At 36.7% G+C, this 21,036-nt stretch overlaps 1 long non-coding RNA gene across 1 annotated transcript in view; it reads left to right on the forward strand.

Moving 5' to 3' along the window:
- The first annotated feature begins 1,252 nt into the window (after positions 1 to 1,252).
- Positions 1,253 to 21,036, forward strand: part of LOC311429647 — a 165,758-nt gene continuing 145,974 nt past the window's right edge. The window contains exon 1 of the long non-coding RNA XR_014688322.1: positions 1,253 to 1,594. This is a non-coding gene — a long non-coding RNA (uncharacterized lncRNA). The remainder of the gene's footprint in view (positions 1,595 to 21,036) is intronic.

The raw sequence follows: 21,036 nt of genomic DNA on the forward strand, positions 1-21,036 counted from the left end.
AAGCATACCTGTGTCCCGCATTACTCTGTCTCAGGTGCCAAACCTGACATTTTCCTGGTTGAACTTTATGCCATTGATGATTACCCAGTGCTTCAATCTATCTAGATCCTTTTGCAAGGCCTCTCATACTTCCAGAGAGTCAACAGTACCTCCCAGTTTAGTGTCATCAGCAAGCTTGCTGAGGATGCATTCCACTGCTTCATCCAGATCATTGATAAAAATGTTGAACCGAACTGGCCCTAGAATTGAGTCCTGGGGAATACCACTGGTAACTGTCTGCCAGGTAGATATAGCCCCACTCACTAAAACCCATTGAGCTCTACCTTTGAGCCAGTTCATCACCCAGTGTAGTGTGAACCTGTTTATCTCACAGTTGAATAATTTATACAGAAGGGTGCTGTGAGGAATGGTATGAAAGACCTTACTGAAATACAGAAAGATTATGTCTGGTAACAGGTAGATTATGTGAGCAATATTATGAAATGATTATGCTCATATATTATATTACATATTATCATATATATTGTATATATACAGTATATACATGTATATATATAATGTATATGTATTATATATATTATATTTTATTATATGTATATGTATTGTATATATAATATATTACATATATTATATTATAGTCTATATTATTGTAATATAATACATGATGTGAAAAAGATTATGTCAGGTAACAACTTTGGTTTCATTGATTTTTTTTCTTTAATGTTGTACTGGGTCTGGCTGGAATGTTAACTTTCCCGGCAGCAGCCCATACAGTGCCGTACTCTGTACTTGTAGCTGGAACAGCAGTGTTATCACACCAGTGTTGTGTCTACTGCTGAGCAGCACTGGCACAGCATCGGGCCTTTCTCTAACGCTCCTAGGGGGTGGGCAAAAAGTGAGGAGAGAAACATCACTAGGGCAGCTGACCTAAACCAATCAAAAGGATATTCCATACCATGTGATGTCACACTCAGCAATAAAAGGTGGAAACAGGAAGAAGAGGGGAGGGGTGGGCTCTCGTTGGGAAAACATTGGTCCTCCTCTCAAACACCAGCTGCGTGCGTTGAGGCCTTGCTTCAAGGACGTGGTCAATCATCGCTCATTTGTGGCAAGTAGAGAGTAATTTCTTTTTTCTGCACTTCCATAGAGCCTTCATTTATTTTGTTTGTTTGTTTTCCTCCCTTCTTTTTATTTTTCCTTTTCCCCTCCCTTTTCCCCTTTCCCTTTTTATTTCCCCTTAGTTAAATTGTTTAGTTCATGGTAGTCTTTATTTAATTATTATAATTATTTCCCTTTAATTAAATTATCCTTATCTCAACCCGTGAGTTGTTCTTTGCTTTACTTCTCCCCCTCCTCATCTAAAGGAGGGGGAGTGAGAGAGCAGTTGTGGGGTTTAGCTGCCCAGCACGGTAAAACCACCACAAACGTTTCCTTGGTTAAACTTGTTTGAAGCCCTGATGATCTCTTATTTTACATGCTACACATCACTCCAATTTCATCTCTCCAAGCAATGATGTTTTCATTGTTTTTTTGTGAAATTGAAGAAGCCTTTCTACCTTTTTGTCTATTACTTGCTTCAGCAAGGTTATCAGAGGTATGTACATTGCTTCTTTATGCAGTGTATTTCTTTTTGTTTAGCAAACTATCAGAGGTGATGTTGATCTTCATAATCTCTGGTGTTATCTCAGGAAATCAGATTTAATACAGTCATTGCTATTTGCTTTGTCTCTTTAAGAAGGTGATTAATGTGTGTGACATTTACCTTGATTGTTACTCTCTTTAGGGGCAAATTAAGTAGATTCCAGTTTTCCTGAGAGGATTCTCAACCAAAGAGCCCTATCACTGCTATTATCAAGGCATCAGAGAAGCTACAAACATGCTTTGAAGCACACCAGTTCCCCGAGTGCTGAGAGCTATATGACTATTTTTGAGTTCATTGAAGATGCTCTGGCTCAAATTAAAGTCAAATTATTTGAAACATTCCAGGAAACCGTTGCTTTAAAAGCTTCAAAGCCTGAAATGTGGTTGAAGTTAGTCAGATAAGATTTGAATTTCTGAAGGCACACAAACTTATCTACTCACACTTTTTTAAGCACCATGCCTTGCCTAGAAAGAGTTTTCTCTAGAGAAATTTGGCAGTTAACACTTTGATGTTGTTCTAGAGCCACTTTGTCATTCAAGAAAACTGAAAGCTTTCTAGTTTTCTTGGCATATCTTGGCATTCTATGGCAGTTGGCATTGTTAATACTATAGGTTAATACCCCACTGTTTAAGTGCAGTTCTAGGAAGTCACAGTAGTCTTAAAAAATAAACTAATCAGCTTTTATGTCTGAGTGGTATTGTCTGTCTATTCTACTGTTCTGAATGAAATACTGGCCAGAATATCCTTTGTTTAGTTACAAAATATGTCATAAAATCAAGGTTTAATTTGTACTTTTAGGTATGCAGATATAGCATAAGAAATTTTGAAAATACAGATTCAGCCAGGACACATTAAGGGTATAGTGCTCTTTGCACACTGTGATAGTAATCTCTAATTATTTCTGTGTTTAGCTAAATCTTCAAAAACAAACAAACAAAACCAAACAAAAACCAAAAACAAGCAAACAAAAACCAAAAACAAAGAAAAAAAATACAATGAATGAAAATCATTTGATAATAGTAAGTAGACCCTATAGCTGGCCACTGGTGGGAAAGTTTCTTTCCTGATCCTTCAGCTTGGCAATAAGCTGATGTGTTCAAAATATCCTCACAATGTTTTCAATATGAGCTCACAATAGCGCTTTTAAGTTAAATTTGTTATAGAGAATTAAGGATGAGAGTAAAAGGCCTTGTTCCTTCCTTCTTAATACTAATATCAGCTAAGGAAAAACTCCAGTTTAGTCAGCTCGGTAAAAACAAGACAAATCAGACTGTAAAGGAATATGTGCTTATACTTCTTAGCCATGACCACAGGTGCTGAGTTATTTGGTGTGATCTTGGATTACACTTCGTGTGAGGCTGTATTGCTGGAGCACTCCAAAGGATATTGGTGGGGGGCACTTACCTAAGGAAAGTACCTAAGGAAAATTGACATGAACAAGATAGCAGCAGCAGGAAGGAAAACAAATGAATTTTTTTAATTTCCTTCAATTCTAATAATTTGTTAGGCAGCTTCCAAACAGTGCTTGTGTACTGTGAAATGCATGGAAAGTCTTTTGAACTATGTAGCCAGTGGAGAGCAGGGAGCTGCTAGTGATTTTTGCTGCAGCCACTATTCACCAAAGCATTCTACAATTCTCTTGAATGTACTTTATTGACTGCAACTAAAATAATAATATTTTATGCACAAAAGGCCTATTTAAAATGAAGTTTAGATGTTAAAAATAATACTGTATTATTTTATGCTTTATACTAGTTGTTGTAAGTTTTTTTTGTTGCCTTTTTTTTTTCAAAACCAACAAATGGAGTTCATACTCATCCATGCTTTCATAACTTCTTTCTACAAAATGTCTTTCTTATGACAGATTGACAGCTTCATTTTGGATTTTCCAACAGGATCTTTTTGCCTTGCTCTATCTGCTCTTTAGTTGGTTTTGAAACAGAAGTCTAAAATTATGTAGTGAAAAGTCACCACATTAATTTAGGATAGAAGGAAGCTCCATGCATTTTATGCAAGAGCCAAGGTGGTCAACAAATGTTTATTAATATATAAAAGAAGAAGAATTATTCCGGTGCAAACAGTCTACACCCACTTACCATTAGGAAGAACTGCTTCTTAGGGACACTCCTGGTTTTGGTGACTCAATTTTCCAGCTGGAAAACTGAATGACTGAATGAATGACTGAATAGCCCAAGTTGGAAGGGACCCACAAGGAACATCAAATCCAACTTCTGGTTTTGCACAGGACCACCCCAAAATCAAACTATATGTCTGAGAGTGTTTTCCAAACACTTTTGGAACTCTAGCAGGCTTGCTGCTGTGACCACTTCCCTGAGGAGTCTGTTTCACTGCCTGACCACCCTCTCAGTGAAGAACCTTTTCCTAATATCCAACCTGAATGTCCCCTTTCACAGTTTCATGCCATTCCTTCAGTTCCTACGACTGGTTACCAGAGAGAAGAAATGAGATCCTGCCCCTCTGCTTCCTTTTTGAAGGACTAGTAGGCCTTCCCTTTGTAGAGACCTAGACGTGTAGGCCTAGTCTAGGTCTCCTCTCAGCCTCCTGTTTTCTAGGCTGAACAAACGAAACTGCTCCTCATACATCATGTTCTCTAGACCCTTCACCAACTTTGTAGCCCTCCTTTGAACACTCTTCATCTGTTTTATATTCTTTTTATACTGTGGTGCCCAAAACTACACACAGAACTCAAGATGAGGCGGGTTTTATGGCCCCCAAAATACTTCATCAATCAGGGCCAGGGGATGTTGTATAGTAAGTAATACAATGGAGACACTATTTACTGTTTACTATTTATTAAACTGCTTAAACTAGTCTTCCCACTACATATATATATATATATATTTATATTTGCTACAGCTATTTATATTATCCATAGACTGTTGCGGAGAAAATTTTTCTTAGTTGAGAACTTTGTCACTAGCTAATGTTAATTGTTAGTGGTTGTTCAAATCTATGTCAAATTGTGCTGAGCACCAAAGATAGAGTGCCAGAAAAGACATAGAAAGAAATGCAAAAACACATGGGTTTTCCTAATTGTAAAAATCAGACCTGTTAGGGAAAGAACACAAATTTTTAGGTGCTTTTTTTTTTTTTTTTTTTTTTCCAAAACCAAAACAATTGAAGAACACAATATCTGTGACTGTCAACAACTTTTGGTCCTTAGTAAACTGTTTTCAGAAATATTCAAGGGTAATTGATTTTCAGGTGCTTCTATCTAGAAACAGTTGTATAATCTGTGAAAATCCTTTGAAAGAAACAACTTCTTGTGAATGCCACTATGAAATGATAAGATGCAGAGTAAAATCTTTGGCAACGGAGGATTTTATATCTTATTTTTGATGCTAAATGCAAAGGTATGAACATGCTTGGATTACACGGAGAAAATACTTTAGTTATATCCAAGGAAAGTCTTTCTCAGTGTTCTCATGTCTCTGAATAGCAAAAGCATTCATTAGTCTTAGAAAGGAGTATTTTTCAAGTGGAAGTAGTAATGCTTAGGAATTAAAATGTTTATATTTTATTGTATTTTATCTTATTTATTTATTTTTTGTTCCTTAAAAGATGAGACCAACCATTTCTTTGTCATTTTCCTGGTAACAAAATAGTCAGTAGATCACTTGTTATAGCCATGGAGCACAGACGAGAGGTCAGATTTTTTTCAAAGAGAACCCTTTGGGTATATTGTGGGCTAATACTGGAGGAGTTCTGCAGAAGGGGTAAATTGGTGGGACTTCATGAGTTTTCCTAACTCACATTTGAAAAAAAAGAGAGAGCAAGAGAGAGAAAGAATGGATAGGACAGTGAGCAGAGGAGCTAATAAAGACTGTTCTGTTGAATTTGGCTGAAAGTTACATGACATCTATGACTTGAAGATGGACGGAGAAACAGCTGAGCAGCCAGATACAGTGTGCTTTCCAAAGTCTCACTTCAAAAGAAACTGAACTTAAAATCACAACAAAAACACTACACATAATAAAACAAACAGGGCATCTGCAATTTTCAGGAATACTTAGCATTTTTTCAAATTATCTACATAGACTCCCAGATGTGTAGATTTTATTTTCTCTACATCTCTATTAACCAAAAGTGTTTTTTTTTTCTCCGCATTTTTCTCTTTTTATGTCATGGCTTTCCATACTTTGGGTGCATGTGAGGTTGAACAATCTGCAGTCCCTGCAAGCAGGCAGGAGTATCTCTCAAAGGGAAGTGGACTCTTGTAAACTGCAGTAACACATCTCCTGAAAAGAATGGATTTGGCAGTGTGGAGGGACATTTCACAATGTGCATGCAAAATAGTTAGATCTAATTGTATAGGCACTTCAAAAGTGTTCTTTTAAAATGGTGCTATTTTATTTGTTTATTAGAAAAGTGAACGTTTATAGCTAGAGATTTAAGGTGGGGTTGGGTTTCTACTGCATGTAATTTCCATTTGAATACTGAAGGGCTATTAGTTTCTCTGAATTCTGCCATGTAAGCACTGTCCGTGGTCTGACAAGTATAACCTCTTAACAGTTTGATATTGAAATCAGGGGATTTAGTCTCTGGAATTAGCAATTTATATTCTGTGTTGCTGCTACAGTAGTTGCAGCATTTAAATTATTTATGAAAAGAAAGAGTACTGTTGTGTTCTTTCTTACAAATCACACCAACTGCATGCTCAACAAGGGTAGACTTCTCCCTCTGAAATTCTGCTCTGTTTTCAAGAGTATATCTTTACCTTGTCACTGACTGCTTACTGTGATGAAGATGAATCGAGATCACATAGCACTGAACCTTTCATTAACTCTAGAAAAAGTATCAGAGATAGGAGAATCTTCCAGCAGTGGAGAATTCCCCTTCAGTCAGTCATTAGTATTTCTTGTAGATAACAGTAGCAAAACCTTCAGGGAGTGAAACTAGGTTTAGAGCACTAAATGTGCCTGGCAATGCAAATCTGCTTTTATGATGCAGAGAAGTTCAGAACTCTTGTAGATTCCCATGAAAAAGAAAAAAAAATAACACTGGCAGATCTTTAAAAACAAGTTGAATAGAAGTAATGCTTGTGGAAGTAAGCAAATAACAAACAGATTCCAGTTTTCCAGAATGGTTACTTGGTTTGGCATGTAAAATTCCTCAAGCAGAGAGAATTCACTGCCATCTGTTAATCAGTCACTCTCATAGTTTCATATATATCCACATAAAATTATGTTTATTTCTAAAAGCCTTATATACAAATCTTCCTGGACAAATATCAACTGTGTGTAAATAGGAACAGGATTTCTCCCATGAAAGTAGAGTTTCTTTATACATTTTCCCACACCACGTGCTTGATGCTAATCAGTTAGCAATGATTTGCATTATTATTTTTTAATGTAAGTAAAATTTTGACATTTGTGATCGATTTGATTTTTTTTTAAATGGTCTGACATAAAATTACCTTTTAAACTTCATACTTTTGAAATCAGCCCTCAAATTTACATAGGCTGAAGTCTTAAGAAAAGACAACTCATTAAAGATTATTTCTCCTTTCTGAAAAGAGAATGGATATGAAAATATAATGAAGCATCTCTGTCAATTGTGGAGCAGCAGTACATACACACAAATGAACTTCCCTTTCTGCACAAAACGCAGGACGTTTGCTGAAAAAAAAAAAAAAAAAAAGAGAGATCAAAAAAAGCTTAAGTTCTTGCTTTTCCTTTGTTCTGTTCTCAGGTAGGAGCATCATAAGTATGAAAATAGCAATGTTCCTGGCCAAGCCTTATTTGCCAAGTCTCTCTGCTTTTGTCTAGTTCTCTCTAGCTATGTCCCACTCCAAAGAGCATGCAAACCCTGCGTGAACTTAAATGAACATCTGCTCAGCTGTAACTGCTACCTGATGATCCACTGGTAGTCCCGATGGCATAGGTGTAGTTATACTCCTGAGTTTATTCGAGTCATGTAAATCTCTTTTCTCAATAATTTGTTTCTCCATTTTACTTTCCTTAACTTGTCGAAGTTTTATCTATATGACTAGAAATAGCAAGCAGTAACAGTCTCTGTTAGTAAGGCTTTATTAGCATCCTGTAGACAAATCAAATAAGATAAAATAAAATAAAACAAAAATAAAAATTGAGTGCTCAGTGGCAAGGGCAGTCAAATTTATCACAAAAATCTAACAAGACAGTAATAACAAGGGCCTTCGGTGACCTACTTTTACCATGCACAAATGTACAGTGTTTGCAAAAAAACAATTTGTTGATATTTTAAGTGTTTGCTTCTTGGAACAGATAGTTACAGACAATGACAGTAGTGTTTATTCTTGCTTAGTCTGAAGTAACTCACCAGAAAGCTCATTCAAGTCACAGCAGTAACTGAAATTCAACACCTAAAGGGCAGGTGGTAACAGAAGCAAAATATATGTTATAAAAGGAGATTTCAGGTGAAGTAGTAGTTTAGTTAAAACAAACCCCAAGTGTGTAAATAAATCAAGTAAAGTATTTAGAAGTTGCTAGGATGTCATAAAAAAATAAAAATAAAAAATATGGGTACACATAGCGAGAATCACTGCTTGCTGCAGCAGTCGTGTCATGGTGGTGTTCTGTCCAAACTGAGGAATGGGATTTACTGGCTTAGATGCAGTATGTCACCAGCACAACCACATGGTTTCTAGAAATAGCCAGATATCCCTGCTCTGTGCTCTGCTGTGTTGTCTTATTAGTCTGCTCATGCTGAACTCAAGGGCTTTTGTATAACACACGTTTTAGCACTGTTTAGGAAAGCCTTGAGAGGATATGCATACTACTGAACAGAAAAGATGTGAAGGAGAAGTTAAAAGTTGAGATTTACATGTATTTACCTTCAAAAACAAGTAAATAGATCAGGATGTGACAAAGTGCACAGATGTTCAGTTTTGCTTCCATTTGAAGACAACAGCTACATATCAATGATCAGGCTGAGATCTAATGAGGAGAATGGATCCTGAGACTGAGAAAGTTTCTAATGTATTCCTTTGCAGTTCTACTTATCAGAACCATATAAATTTTATAGCAATTTCTATGTTCCTGTATGAATATTCTCTCTAATTAGGGAAATGTCTAGGTGGCATAAAAATGGTATTACTGGATGTAGGCCAATTACTGCTGGCACTTTGGCGTAAAGGTTTTGCCAGGGCAGAAGGGAAAGGAGTCTGTTCCGGGCTCTTGAGCCAGCAGAATGTTCCAGAGGGACTATTCTGGCTGGTGCAATGAGGGCTAAACCTAATCAGATGCAACTTCAGGGGAAAACAACATCCTGAAATAGTCAAGAAGCAAGACATTTTTATTTATTTATTTTTTTTTGTCCTTTCTTTACTGGAATTTTGGAGAGACGGCCAAGAAAAATGGAAATATTGCCAAGATGTGACAGAGCCAAAGAGGAAGCTAAAGTTTAGGTGGATCTCTTGTGAGACTTTTATATTACTAGCCTTAGGAGAAAGCGTGGTCAGTGGAAACCAGTAGGAGAGCTGACATTGATTTCCTCAGGGCAAGGCTGCATACGTTGTCCTGCTCTAAACAAGTTTTATAAATATGCATGCCAAACTGTGTCCTTGGGCACAGGGACAAAACCTACTTTTAGTATGACTTGAATTCACATCTTCAGAGGTCAAAGGTTAGACAACTAATAGCTGGTGCCAAAGAGTACCTTTAAGCCCATAATTCCCCAAGGAAATAAGATTTAATTATGTAAGCAGCGCCAGCATTCACATGTTTTAATATTATTTACCACTGATGTAATAATGCAATTCCAAGACGAGAATGAGCATCACCTCCACCTTTTCTGTGAAATCAACAGCAAGGAATTAATTCCCACAGCACATGCAAATGTCTTGTGTTTTGTGCAAAAAGGGAAGTTCATGTTTGTTTGTATGTACTGCTGCTCCACAACCGACAGAGGTGCTTCATTATATTTTCACATCCATTCTTTTTTTCAGAAAGGATAAATAATCTTTAATGCATTGTCTTTTCTTAAGACCAGATTTTCGACTCCTCATTCACCCATCAAATCACTTAATGATATGAGCAATCTCAGTGAATGCAAAAGGATTTTATTATGCAAATTATGCTTGTTATTCACTGTTTTAAAGAATTTGAGGTTTAGCTGCTGGAGTTCTTCATGGTGCCAGCAAAACTGTAGTGTCAACTATGATAGTGGTGTTGATCTTGCTCATGTACACTGAAAAATTGTCATCTGAAGAAAGACGACACCCACATCTATATTTAATTGTAACTAAAAACAGAAAAGCAATTTTAGTATCAATAGGTTTTAAGAAATTTGCAGTAATTTTCTGAATTTTGGATTATGGATTTGTTCAGTTACAAAAAGAAAATGGGTATTATATTGTTAATCCTAGTGAGAGATTAGTATGTAATAATGTTTTGTTCTAATAATGTTACTTCTTTAGAGTAAATCTCTTAGTTTATTCTAATATTAATTCACCTCAATTAACTTCCACTTATCTATTTATTTTATTTAATCTTTTTTATGTATTTAAAATACTACTGCACCTCAGTATATGGAAAATATTTAGAATAAAATTTTTATTCATTTATGACTAATCTTTGTAGATAAGGTTAACAAAGAGGAGATATGAAATGTCATATTAAGGAGAAGAGAACAGCTGAGAAGCTGTCTACCACACAGCATGATTATGGCTTCATACAGTTTTTAAAGTAGCTACATAAGTTTACAGCCTTTCTTGGTTTATTGTCTCAGAAATATGTCCAGCTGGGATTACCTATCCAAATCAAAAACTTTATGCTTTACTGAATTTTCTGCTTATAAGCAACAATTATATAAAATAGAAATCCCTTTTTAGTCATAAATACCTAATAAATAAATTTCTTAGGATTTATTTAAATATAAACATATGACAATTTTATTCGGATAGCAAATCTTTTTGTTTCAACCAGATGTTTTGTTGCTTGTTTCAGCACTTTGGAAGACTATACCCCTGTAAGGTACAGAAATGGGGTATCTGATCACAAGTGTGCATGCAAGACTGCATGTCTAATTCAAGCCATGTCAATGACTGTGTTTTATTTAACTAAATTTAATTCTAACAGGGCTCTTGCTTTCCTAACCTGACCCTTTGTTGCCCTGACGGTTTCTCTGTATTCCTCCAAGGCTATCTGTCCTTGCTTTCACCCTCTGTAGGCCTCCTTTTTCTGATTGAGTTTGGCCAGGAACTCCTTGGTCATCCATGCAGGCCTCCTGGTGTTTTTGCCCAACTTCTTCTTTGTTGGGATGCATTGTTCCTGAGCTTCAAGGAGGTGATCCTGGAGTATTAGCCAACTTTCTTGGGCCCCTCTTCCCTCCAGGATTTTGTCCTGTGGTACTCTACCAAGCAGATCCCTGAAGAGGCCGAAGTATGCTCTCCCAAAGTCCAGAGTAGAGAGATCACTCTTCTCCTTTATTTCCCTCAGGATCCTAAATTCCAGCATTTCATGGTCACTGCAGCCAAGGCTGCCCTTGAGCTTCATATTCCCCACCAGCCCCTACTTGTTGGTGAGAATGAAATCCAGCATAGCACCTCTCCTCACTGGCTCTTCTGTCACTTGGAGAAGGAAGTTATCAATGTATTCCAGGAATCTCCTGGATTGCCTATGCCCTGCTGTGCTGGCCCTCCAACAGATATCGATATAGTTGAAGTCCAGCATGAGGACTAGGGCTTGTGAATGTGAGGCTGCTTCTATCTGTCTACAGGGGGCTTCATCTGCTTGGTCTTCCTGATTGTGTAGCCTTTAGCAGAACTCCACTTTAATGTTCTCTGTTCTGGCCTTCCCTTTAATCCTGACCTATAAGACCTCTGTCAGCTCCTCATTCATCCCCAGACAGAGCTCCATGCACTCCAGCTGCTCTTTGACATAGAAGGTAATATCACTTCCTTGTCTCTCTTGCACATCCTAGAAAGCCTGCATCCTTCCATCTTAAAACCCAGTCATGGGAGCCATCCCACCACATCTCTAATGCCAGTGAGGTTATAGCCCTGCAAGTGTACATACATATCTAACTTCTCATTTATTTAGCATGCTACGTTTGTTAACATAGAGACATTTAAGTTGGGCCCCTGATGAAGCTGACTTACTTGCTGGAGTGGCTGGAATTCCTTTGTGCTCCTCTTCAGGTACTCTCATAATGAACTGTGACCTTTCTTCAGGCTCTGGGCATCCTTTGTTGACACCACCATCAAAACTGCAAGGAGCAGGATGGATAGAAATTTCCCTCCCCCAGCAACTCTGGTTTAAATCCCTCTCCACCAATTTGGCAAGACTATGCCTGAAATGTTCTTCCCCTTCTCTGACAGGTGGACTCCATCAGCCCCCATCAGACCAAGTTTCTCAAAGTGTGTCCTATGGTCTAAGTAGACAAACCCCTATCTGTGGCAGCAGTCCTGTAACCATCTGTTAATTTGCCAGATTCATCTGGCACTTTCAATTCCCTTCCCTTTGACCAAGAGGACTGATGAAAGAAATACCATTTAAAAACACCCTTCCTTAATTCAAATACATTTTTAACTGGGGGCCAAAAAATTCTTTCATTAAGGTTATTTAGAAGAGTTGAAGATAAAATTCAGGAGTTCACATCATATTGTAGTCTGTAAAAACACCACATATGAAATCATTGAAGAATGGCCAGCTGATGCCTATAGGATGTTCTAAAATATGTATGTGAGTACAGTCTTAAGTAATGGACTTCTGATGAAGAAAGACATATATTTAATAGGTGTTATTCAGTTTGTAACAGGCTGAATAAAAATATTTTGTGTACCATCTGCTGTCCACTTAAAAATAAGATTGACATAATGATATGCAGTAACACATCACTGCATGTGCAACATATCTGGACTCTTTAACAGTCTTTTCTTTCCAGATTTCTCTTGTTGTTGAGACAATGCAGATTAGAGGGTTGAGCATGATTTTCTGCATGGATGTTTCTGGGGATTTGACTGGTAAGGATTTAAGTAGTTATTCTGAAGTAGTGGCTATTCTGAAATTAAAACCTGTGTTCAGTTTACCTAACCTTATTGACATATGTAAGAAAATGAAATCTTAATCCAGAATACTTGCATGCAAGGATCTGGTTAGATTGTACCTGAGCATGAGGTAGCAGATGGAAGGTCAGCAATTTCTGATAGCTAGTGGTGGCTTTCCAGCAAGGAAATCATTACCAGTTCAAGGCTCTAGACTTCCCCATTTATCTTCACTGGTATAAAATTTTATTTCACACTGTTCCACTGTAGATACCTATCCAAAGCTACTTGGCACACAGTGGTAAACTGATGTAGAAATCACCCTGGTACCTCCTAGTACCTAGGCAGTGCCATGTGCCATACACCTAAGATCGTGGTCTCTAGGCTGTCAAGCTGGCGGATGTGCCTGGAATGGACTAGTGCAGCTCTCCAGCCCTGTGGTGGGGTGTTTTGGTGTGAAAACTAGAGTTCTCCAGCTAAATCTGCAGATCTATTTGAAAATCAGCAGTATTTCTGACCTGCAGTTGCTCAGAGTTTTGTGAAAACATATGAATTTTTCTCTGATCCTGTGTGTGAGATAGTAGGAGCTGGGTCAGATCTCATCATTGCCTGCCCCTGCCCACCAGGTCACCGGGGAAAGGCTGAAGGAGTCTGTGATAGCACGCCAAGATGGTCCGTGGGGTGTCTGGCACAGTGAGGATCGCAGCTTTTCATGGCTTTGTGGTGCATGACCTCTCTTTCCGTGCTGGAGTCCACAGGTCATATGCAAGTAATTGGCAGTTTTTTTAATACAGCTAAAGAAAGAACAGAGAGGTTTGCTGCTCTTTGTGAGTTGTTGAAACTGCAGTAGGGAGCCTCAGACATGGGCAAAATTAATAGGTATAATACAAGGTGAGTAACTTCTCATATCAGTGATTGCCTGGAGCCTCTTTGTCATGTTACAGGAAGGGAAGAGAAACCTTTGCACCTTCAGCTTGTGCACCTTGCATCCTAGTATCTATCTGATTTCTTCCCTAGTGACCAAGTAGACAAAACACGACCATTATCCTTCTTTCCTGGTGTGCTCCTTACAATCCATTTCCTTTTACAGGTTATTGGATGTTTATATCTGGATCTTTTATTTACCTGGGAGAAATAAGGCTGGCAGCTTTAATTCTAGGTGAATAGTTGGGTGAGAATAGGGATTTAGTCAACATTAATATCCGTAGGAATGGTACAGGAATCTTTAGATAAGTTTGAACCAATGGAAGAATTGGTGAGTGACAGATGAGCTAGGATTTCAGAACAACTTTGATTAGAGATTTCAGTGGAGTGAACAACCAAATTTGAAGAAAATTTGTAGCAGTGAAACCGATAAGGAATTACATCTGACAGTCTGAACTTGTTCTTCAAAAAAGATGGTTTAGGATTGTAGTTAATTTTAGGTGGCTTATGTAAGTCTGTTAATAAACCTAGCTTTGAACTAATATATTTCAAGAAGAAATGGGAAAGAAGATAAGGGTTATTTGGTGGGTTGCTGATAGAGAAAAGTGAGAAGGATGAGGCATGGAGTTACTGACAGGATACTTGTTTGGAGAAGATCTGTGTTATGGCAGGGGTACAGTGGTATAGAACTTGAAAACAAAAATATCAGAGGAGATTTTCTAGAGTTATTCTAGAGGTAAGAGAGGGCCTTTGGTCACTAATAAGAACTTAGAAACCAGAAACAGTCATTGGGGGAGAGGGCTCATGGGAAAAAATGAGAGATAGGATATAAAGGAGAATCCCCAAGTTTGCATGAAAAGAGAGAGGCCACAGACCTTCAGGTTCCCTCTCTCCTTCCTTAACAGCCTTTTATTTAGACTACTACTAGAAAAAATAAAAAATCAAGAAGATCATAACTTAGAATGAGATTTTAATTGTGAGGAAATTGAGAAAGTTTGGGATTGAGAGCTCCTGCAGGAGGGTTTTGCAATCCAGAGGTCTTCTTTTTTGCCTTTCCTTGACCAGGAATCCATAAAAAAAAATATTTTGGGCCTGTTGCCCTTTCCCTATTCCTGAAACACTTTCTGAAACATGGAAGCCTCAAACTGTTTTGCAGAAAACTTGCTCCCATGGCAGGCTCTAAATTATCACTTGAAAAGTAGTCAGATGAAATATAAACCAAATATCTTCCAACATCCTTCTATGTCTCTAGGTGAGAATCTTTGAACTTGACAATTCTACTTTGATCTGTAATTTGTATGCTTTAAATTTCATGTCTATTGGACTCCAAATGCTCAGAGGTCAAACTGGGTTCACTGGACCTCCTGCTGCTGAATCTGCATTCTGAAATACTGTCTCAGAAGAAGTCACTGCATTTGGTAGTGCTGGTTTAAGATTACATATTCAGCAAGTGGTCTGTGCTGTATATGTGTTCCACAACCTTTGTTCTGTACTTTACTGAAATGAAATGAGATGAGAAAGAGTTAAGTATACAGCATTTCCTTCCTAATATTTTTGTTGGGCTTCACCTTGACATTTTAAATACCAACACAGAGATCGCAGAAGTGAGTGTCCCTCTGCCACAAGCCACCCACTTGCCCATATCATCTCCACCACTAAAATATTAAAAGGGCAGAATTCCAGTCAGGGGCCCTGACTGTGGAAACACTGAAGTTGCACAAAACGAGTGATTACTTGATAGCATCAACTGAGTTGGGGACCTGCAAAAACATATCATGAAAGATAAAGTGCAATCTTATCTTTTACCACAGGACCTTTGATAGTTCTTGCTGTTGTGCAGAAGAGTCTTTTTCTAAGACACTTAGTACTTCATTAAAATGTTTGGACTATAAAATTCCAGAAACCGATGTGTAAAATGAAATTTGTTTACATAGAAACCTGATTAGTATTCTTTGGACACCTTCCATCCCACTGGATCTTATTGCAAAGCTGTTGACAGGATGTGTTTCTGTGATCAGGAAGGTCTAAAATGATATATATATACCTTTAAAAAGAATAAAAGAATAACTTATTTTGGAAACTATTCTGTATTGAATGAACTGAATCATCAGTAGATAAAAAAGGTAATTTATCGTTTAGGTGAGCAAGAAGATAGTGTTTCTTCTCTGAATGTAGGGGTGTGTATTAGATACTTTTCATTTCGTATTGGTTTGTAAAATTGTAAAATACTCCTTCAACAAAAGTCTTCTGTTTTGTATTGGGGCATTTCTAAAAAGGACATCACAGAATAGATCCCTTGAGAATCAGTTACACAAAACATGCTTAGGTATCTCAAACTGCTATTTCTAGATTCTAAAGCAAGTGGGCATTTTAATGGATGATATTCTTCAATCTGAGTCCATATTAATTGATGTTTTTGCATAATGATGTAGGAGCTGATTTTTTTTTATTTTTTTTTTTTTTCTGGAAAAATGTAATCAACATATCCATTAGCTATGGTGATTAAAAACAGCTTCCTGATGATATTTGCAAAAGGAGGGAGGGTAGCTCCATTGTTCTATTCAAATTTCAACACAGCTAATTACATCCTGCTTATCCAAACTGTGATATCTGTACTTTCACATGAATATGATATACATAGAATGACTGTTAGCAACTGATATGTTCCATCTTCCATATTTTCAGGTGTTGCTAAGTTGATGAAGTGTGTTGGGACAGACAACTCCTTTCTATACTCAAGAAATGGCAGCTGGGTTCACCCCTGCGGAGAGTATTTCTATGGCTGATATATACAAGGAACGGAGCAAGGTGATGGTTACTCCTCTGTTGCATACATTAAATCAAGACAGTTATGAAAGATAACTGGTAGCAGAATTAGGAACAGAATTCAAGTATTTAGTGTGGCTGCTCAAACCCATACCTTGGCTGATTTCACAACAAATGTGAAGCACAATAAAGGAGTCTCTTTCTGTTGTTACTAGGAACTGGAATCATGGCACAGAATTTCTTTTAGTCGTTTTATAAAAAATGAAGAAAACAACAACAAAAAAAAACACCCTCAACCTAGAATTTTTTTAGATAAAAATATTCAAAGAATATTCTGTGATAAACAGATATGGAAACTGTAAAATATGAAGGTTAAAAAGTATCAAAAGTAAAATTATACCTGAAACCTTAATTCCTTCCTCTAAAAAACTGCTTTTAGTTCTTTGGTATATTAGTCATAAAGAGTGGGAAGCACATAAAGCAGAAAATATCAGGAAGGTAAGAAAGTTTCTGTCGAGATTAAGGCTATAGGACATTAGAAAGCTTGTTTATATTTTCCATTGTACAGTAATACACATACCCACCAGTAAAAGTGGTGTGCGTTTTCTCATCACACAATCTCTTTTCAGCCAAGCAGTCGTGTCTTTTCAGCCAGGTATGTTGGATGGGATTTTCTAGTAATTGCCCTCCATATGCATAGGCTGAGACTCATAACTTCCACTTCTTACATTTCTAGAGCAGAATTTTACTGCTTTAATATTTAACTTCAATATAATTTAATATATATACTTGTAATGAAAAGTTTTAAAATTTTCCTATTTGAATCAAAATATCATCATGCTGACTACAACTACTATATCAGTAGGCAAAAAATATTGGATTACTGGATTCATACTCCAATACATATCACCTCTGTAACTGTGTTTCGTAGTGAGAAACTTTGAACAGTTAGTTTCAAGTAGCTAGACTGTTTCTATGTAGTTGTATCAGTGTACCATTCCAAATAAATTAAATAGAATTTAAAGCTCTGAATAGGACAATTTTGGAAAAAAAACAAAAACAACAACAACAAAAAAAAAACAGTATTCGGGATATATTGCACAGACCTTTCCAAAGTTGTTTTTGTACCCTTGAGGGAACACCAAAGCAAAACTGCAGAATCTTTTAGGGACTAAATTTCAGATGCATAACAACACCCAGAGGAAATATGTATCTGTTTGCATCTTTGGGAAAAAAAAATAAAAAATCTTTCTCATGTTCACTCAGTGCATAAAGGTGATATTCCAATAATTAAACATAAACAAAGCTCAAGTATTATAGTCATATTTAGAAAATGTGAATAGGCTAATTTAAATCCCTAAAGAGCTCCAGAAACTTTTAAAGCCCTAAGTAATCATAAATGGAAATTAGGCTAATGTGGCATCCAGGCATTGTTTTCTGAAAGGATTAATTAAAAGCAATTTGCTTTCCCTGGAAAATATAGCCTTGTTATTATCAAGCATAACATTAACACTATTTGGTCAACAGGATTAAAACGAAAACAGATCAGGTGTAACACCTTGCGACATCTTTTTTTTTTTTTTTTTTTCCTAAGATATGTGTTAACTTTATTTTTAAAGAAAAACACGTTGTATAGCTGCTAAATATTTTTATCGGGTTTTATGTTCTTATGTATTGAATCTTGTATTGCCTTTGGATACCTTTTAAATATCACTAAACCTGACAAACAATTTATGAAAGAACCATACATGGACACGCATTCAGCCACTCTTGACACAACAATTTCTCAAGCCAAATTCTGTTTCCCTGATTTTTTTGACACCTGGATATCAACTTCATCCTTTTACAAGCTCTGGCATTTCTTTCTGTTATGTGCCATGAGGAAATAAAGAAAATGACAAAAGAGCTTCCTCCTATACATCCCAGTTCCTAATTTTTGTGAAGCACTTGTAAAAAAGAGAAACTCCAGCTCAAGGTTTCTGATATTTCTTTTGAGTCATATCCGAAGCTGAAGCCTTTTCTCTAGTGCAGATCCAAAAGAAATAAATCTCTTGCAATATGGGAGATTGCGGCACCCATATTCTTAGCTTTAATGCACTCAAACAGAAATGGGATCTTATAAACGCTCATTTACATAAGGAGATTTCTAATAGCTGCATACTTGAACCCAAGTCCTAAGTGCTGACATCCTTCCTAATGCTTGCACGAAAAGTAATCTGGCCTCGGTTCTTATTTAGAAGCATCATCCATAGCTCACATAAAAAGTATACTTGGACATTGTACTGAAGAAATCTTCCTTCTGCCCATCTCTAAATCTCCAAATACATCTTACCAAACTCTGAAGTGATCTGAAATTCCTGGCCCTCCTCCAGAGGTTTGCTCTTAAGTAACTAAAGCTGAAACCTGGGATGTGTTTCCTGTGGGCTTCTTGCTCGGGGAAGGGGAAGCTCCTGGATAAACAAATAGAAAAAAAAAAATAAATAAATAAAATAGCGTGATAAGGCCATTTGCACTGCATTGCAAATCCTACTAGGTTTGTACTGGGGATCAACCTGTTCCTTCTAACTTGTGAGCCTTTTTGTTTGTTTGTTTGTTTGTTTATGTTAATAGCACACCGTTAAAGCATTGGCTTAACACAGAGAATTAATGTTTGTACAACTTATACTGCTCTTGGCCCACTTGTCCCAGTGTTGGCCTGTGCAGTGAGTAAAAAGGCTTGTAAATCCTAGTCCCTAAATCCCCAAATCCACCAGTAACAATAAGCTATGAAATGGTGTTGTTTTACACTGCTGGAGTCAAAGAAGAAACAACCATGTTACAAATTCCTTCCTTTTATTTTCTTCTTATTTTAAAATTGTATATATATTTTATATAGTCAGTATTTAAGAAAAAAGTGTCATTATTTTGCAATGGGGATTGAAACTGAAAAGGAAATAAGGATCTGGATAGCAATAAATGGGCTGTTTGTTACTTGATCCCACGTGAAATAAAAAAAAAAAAAGAGCTAATTTGTTCTAAGGCATTTCTATATAGACATAATTACCATTTCTGACAGTTTTCTTCTATCTCTGTTTTCTTAGCTAAAATATCAATAGATCATGTTCTAAGACTTCTGCCCTAATGAACCAAAATTGAAAAACAACCCAAGGTGTCATGTTAAGTAAAAACTGTGAACTTCAGCTTTTCATCTGTACTCCCGTTGCAATACAACAACCTATAATTTCTCAGAAACTATTCCTTTTCATAAAACTCTTTACCTACTTTTTCTACATGATCTTACTTTAAGCTTCTGAGCATATATTTCTGTGTGTTGTACTCTGCAGCTCAGACATATTTTAAAGGTATGGAGACATGACTGAATGTAACTGAATTAAAGCCAGAGAACAAATTAAGTGGTCTAGGTGTCCACCAGCATGCTCTTAGCATGCCTCAGGTCTGACCTAATGAATTCTATCACACAACCAGGACAGGATAAAAGCATACATAACTGGTCAGTTATGCCAGCTCAGCTGTTAGAATGCAAATAGTTGAGTTGGTGTAAGATGGTGACATTTTGTGTCCATAAACTTAGTCATGCAAGTATGGATATAAGAAAGATAAAGCAGTACTAAAATTGCTGTTACAAAAGGGGAAGAAACAATAATATTTTAACAAGCTATAATTGCAAATAGGTATTTCTGATATGCAGATTACTGAATGGATTGCTCATTTGCCTGCCAAGCAGATAAGTCTGGACTTTTTTACTCCATGCCACCATTCACATTCATAACTTCTGTTTTTATTCTATGTGTAGAAGAGATGGAATGAACACATTTGAATGGCATTATTTGTTTAACCACCATCTTCCCCGAGTAGCTATATTTACTAAATACATTGAAAATAATAACATTTGGCACAATGTTCAAGATTCTGTTGTGAAGATTGAGTCCTAGAAAACAAAACCCTACAATAAAACCCTTCACTACCTGAAATCCCCTCTGTTGGCCTGAGCTTGTTACTTAGCAAGTATAGTTTGCTGACAGTGATTTAAAACCAGATACTAAAGCATATTAAAATATAAACCTTTTGATGGAATAAGTACAAATTAAATGTGAAAGCATAGCTGGCCCCTCTGAGTATAAAACATTATATTGATGCCTAACTGGCTACAGATATTAGAATAAACCATGTTTGACAGTGAAAAAAGGCCTTAGGCAACATAGCTAGTACCATGTCAAAGGGAGAATGAAACTTTCTTTCTGTTACATATGGTTATTGATCACTGAAACAAATCTGTAAACAAAATACATTGAATATGTCAGCCTCTGCTGCCTTATCTTTCACAAGCAGGCCACTGACATCTCAAGAACAAGTAGGTTGGCACTTGAAAGCTATGTAAAACTTCAAAGAAAATGCGCTGGAAAAGAGTCTTGGGAAACTGTACTAAAAAAAGTCTGAAGAAAATCAAAATGTCCATTTACAAGGGCAGTATGACATATACTGTACAGCTTTTCATGTCAATTTTAATTGTGAAGGTTTTCTGTTATTTTCAGTTTGGTAGGATTCTATGTTGGGTAGCTTTGAACAAAGAAGCAGCTTTTAACTTTAAGCCTGTCTCAGCAATATGACTTTGCTCTCTGAAGAAGACAATGAATATGTTACTGCCTAGTTGGTGCCATGCTGTAAGATACAGCACTCTTTTTATTAATATTTAATTATTATTATATCAGATTTACTA

Source organism: Aythya ferina (genome assembly GCF_964211825.1).
Source record: "Aythya ferina genome assembly, chromosome: 1".
In the NCBI taxonomy this organism is placed as follows: Eukaryota; Metazoa; Chordata; class Aves; order Anseriformes; family Anatidae; genus Aythya; species Aythya ferina.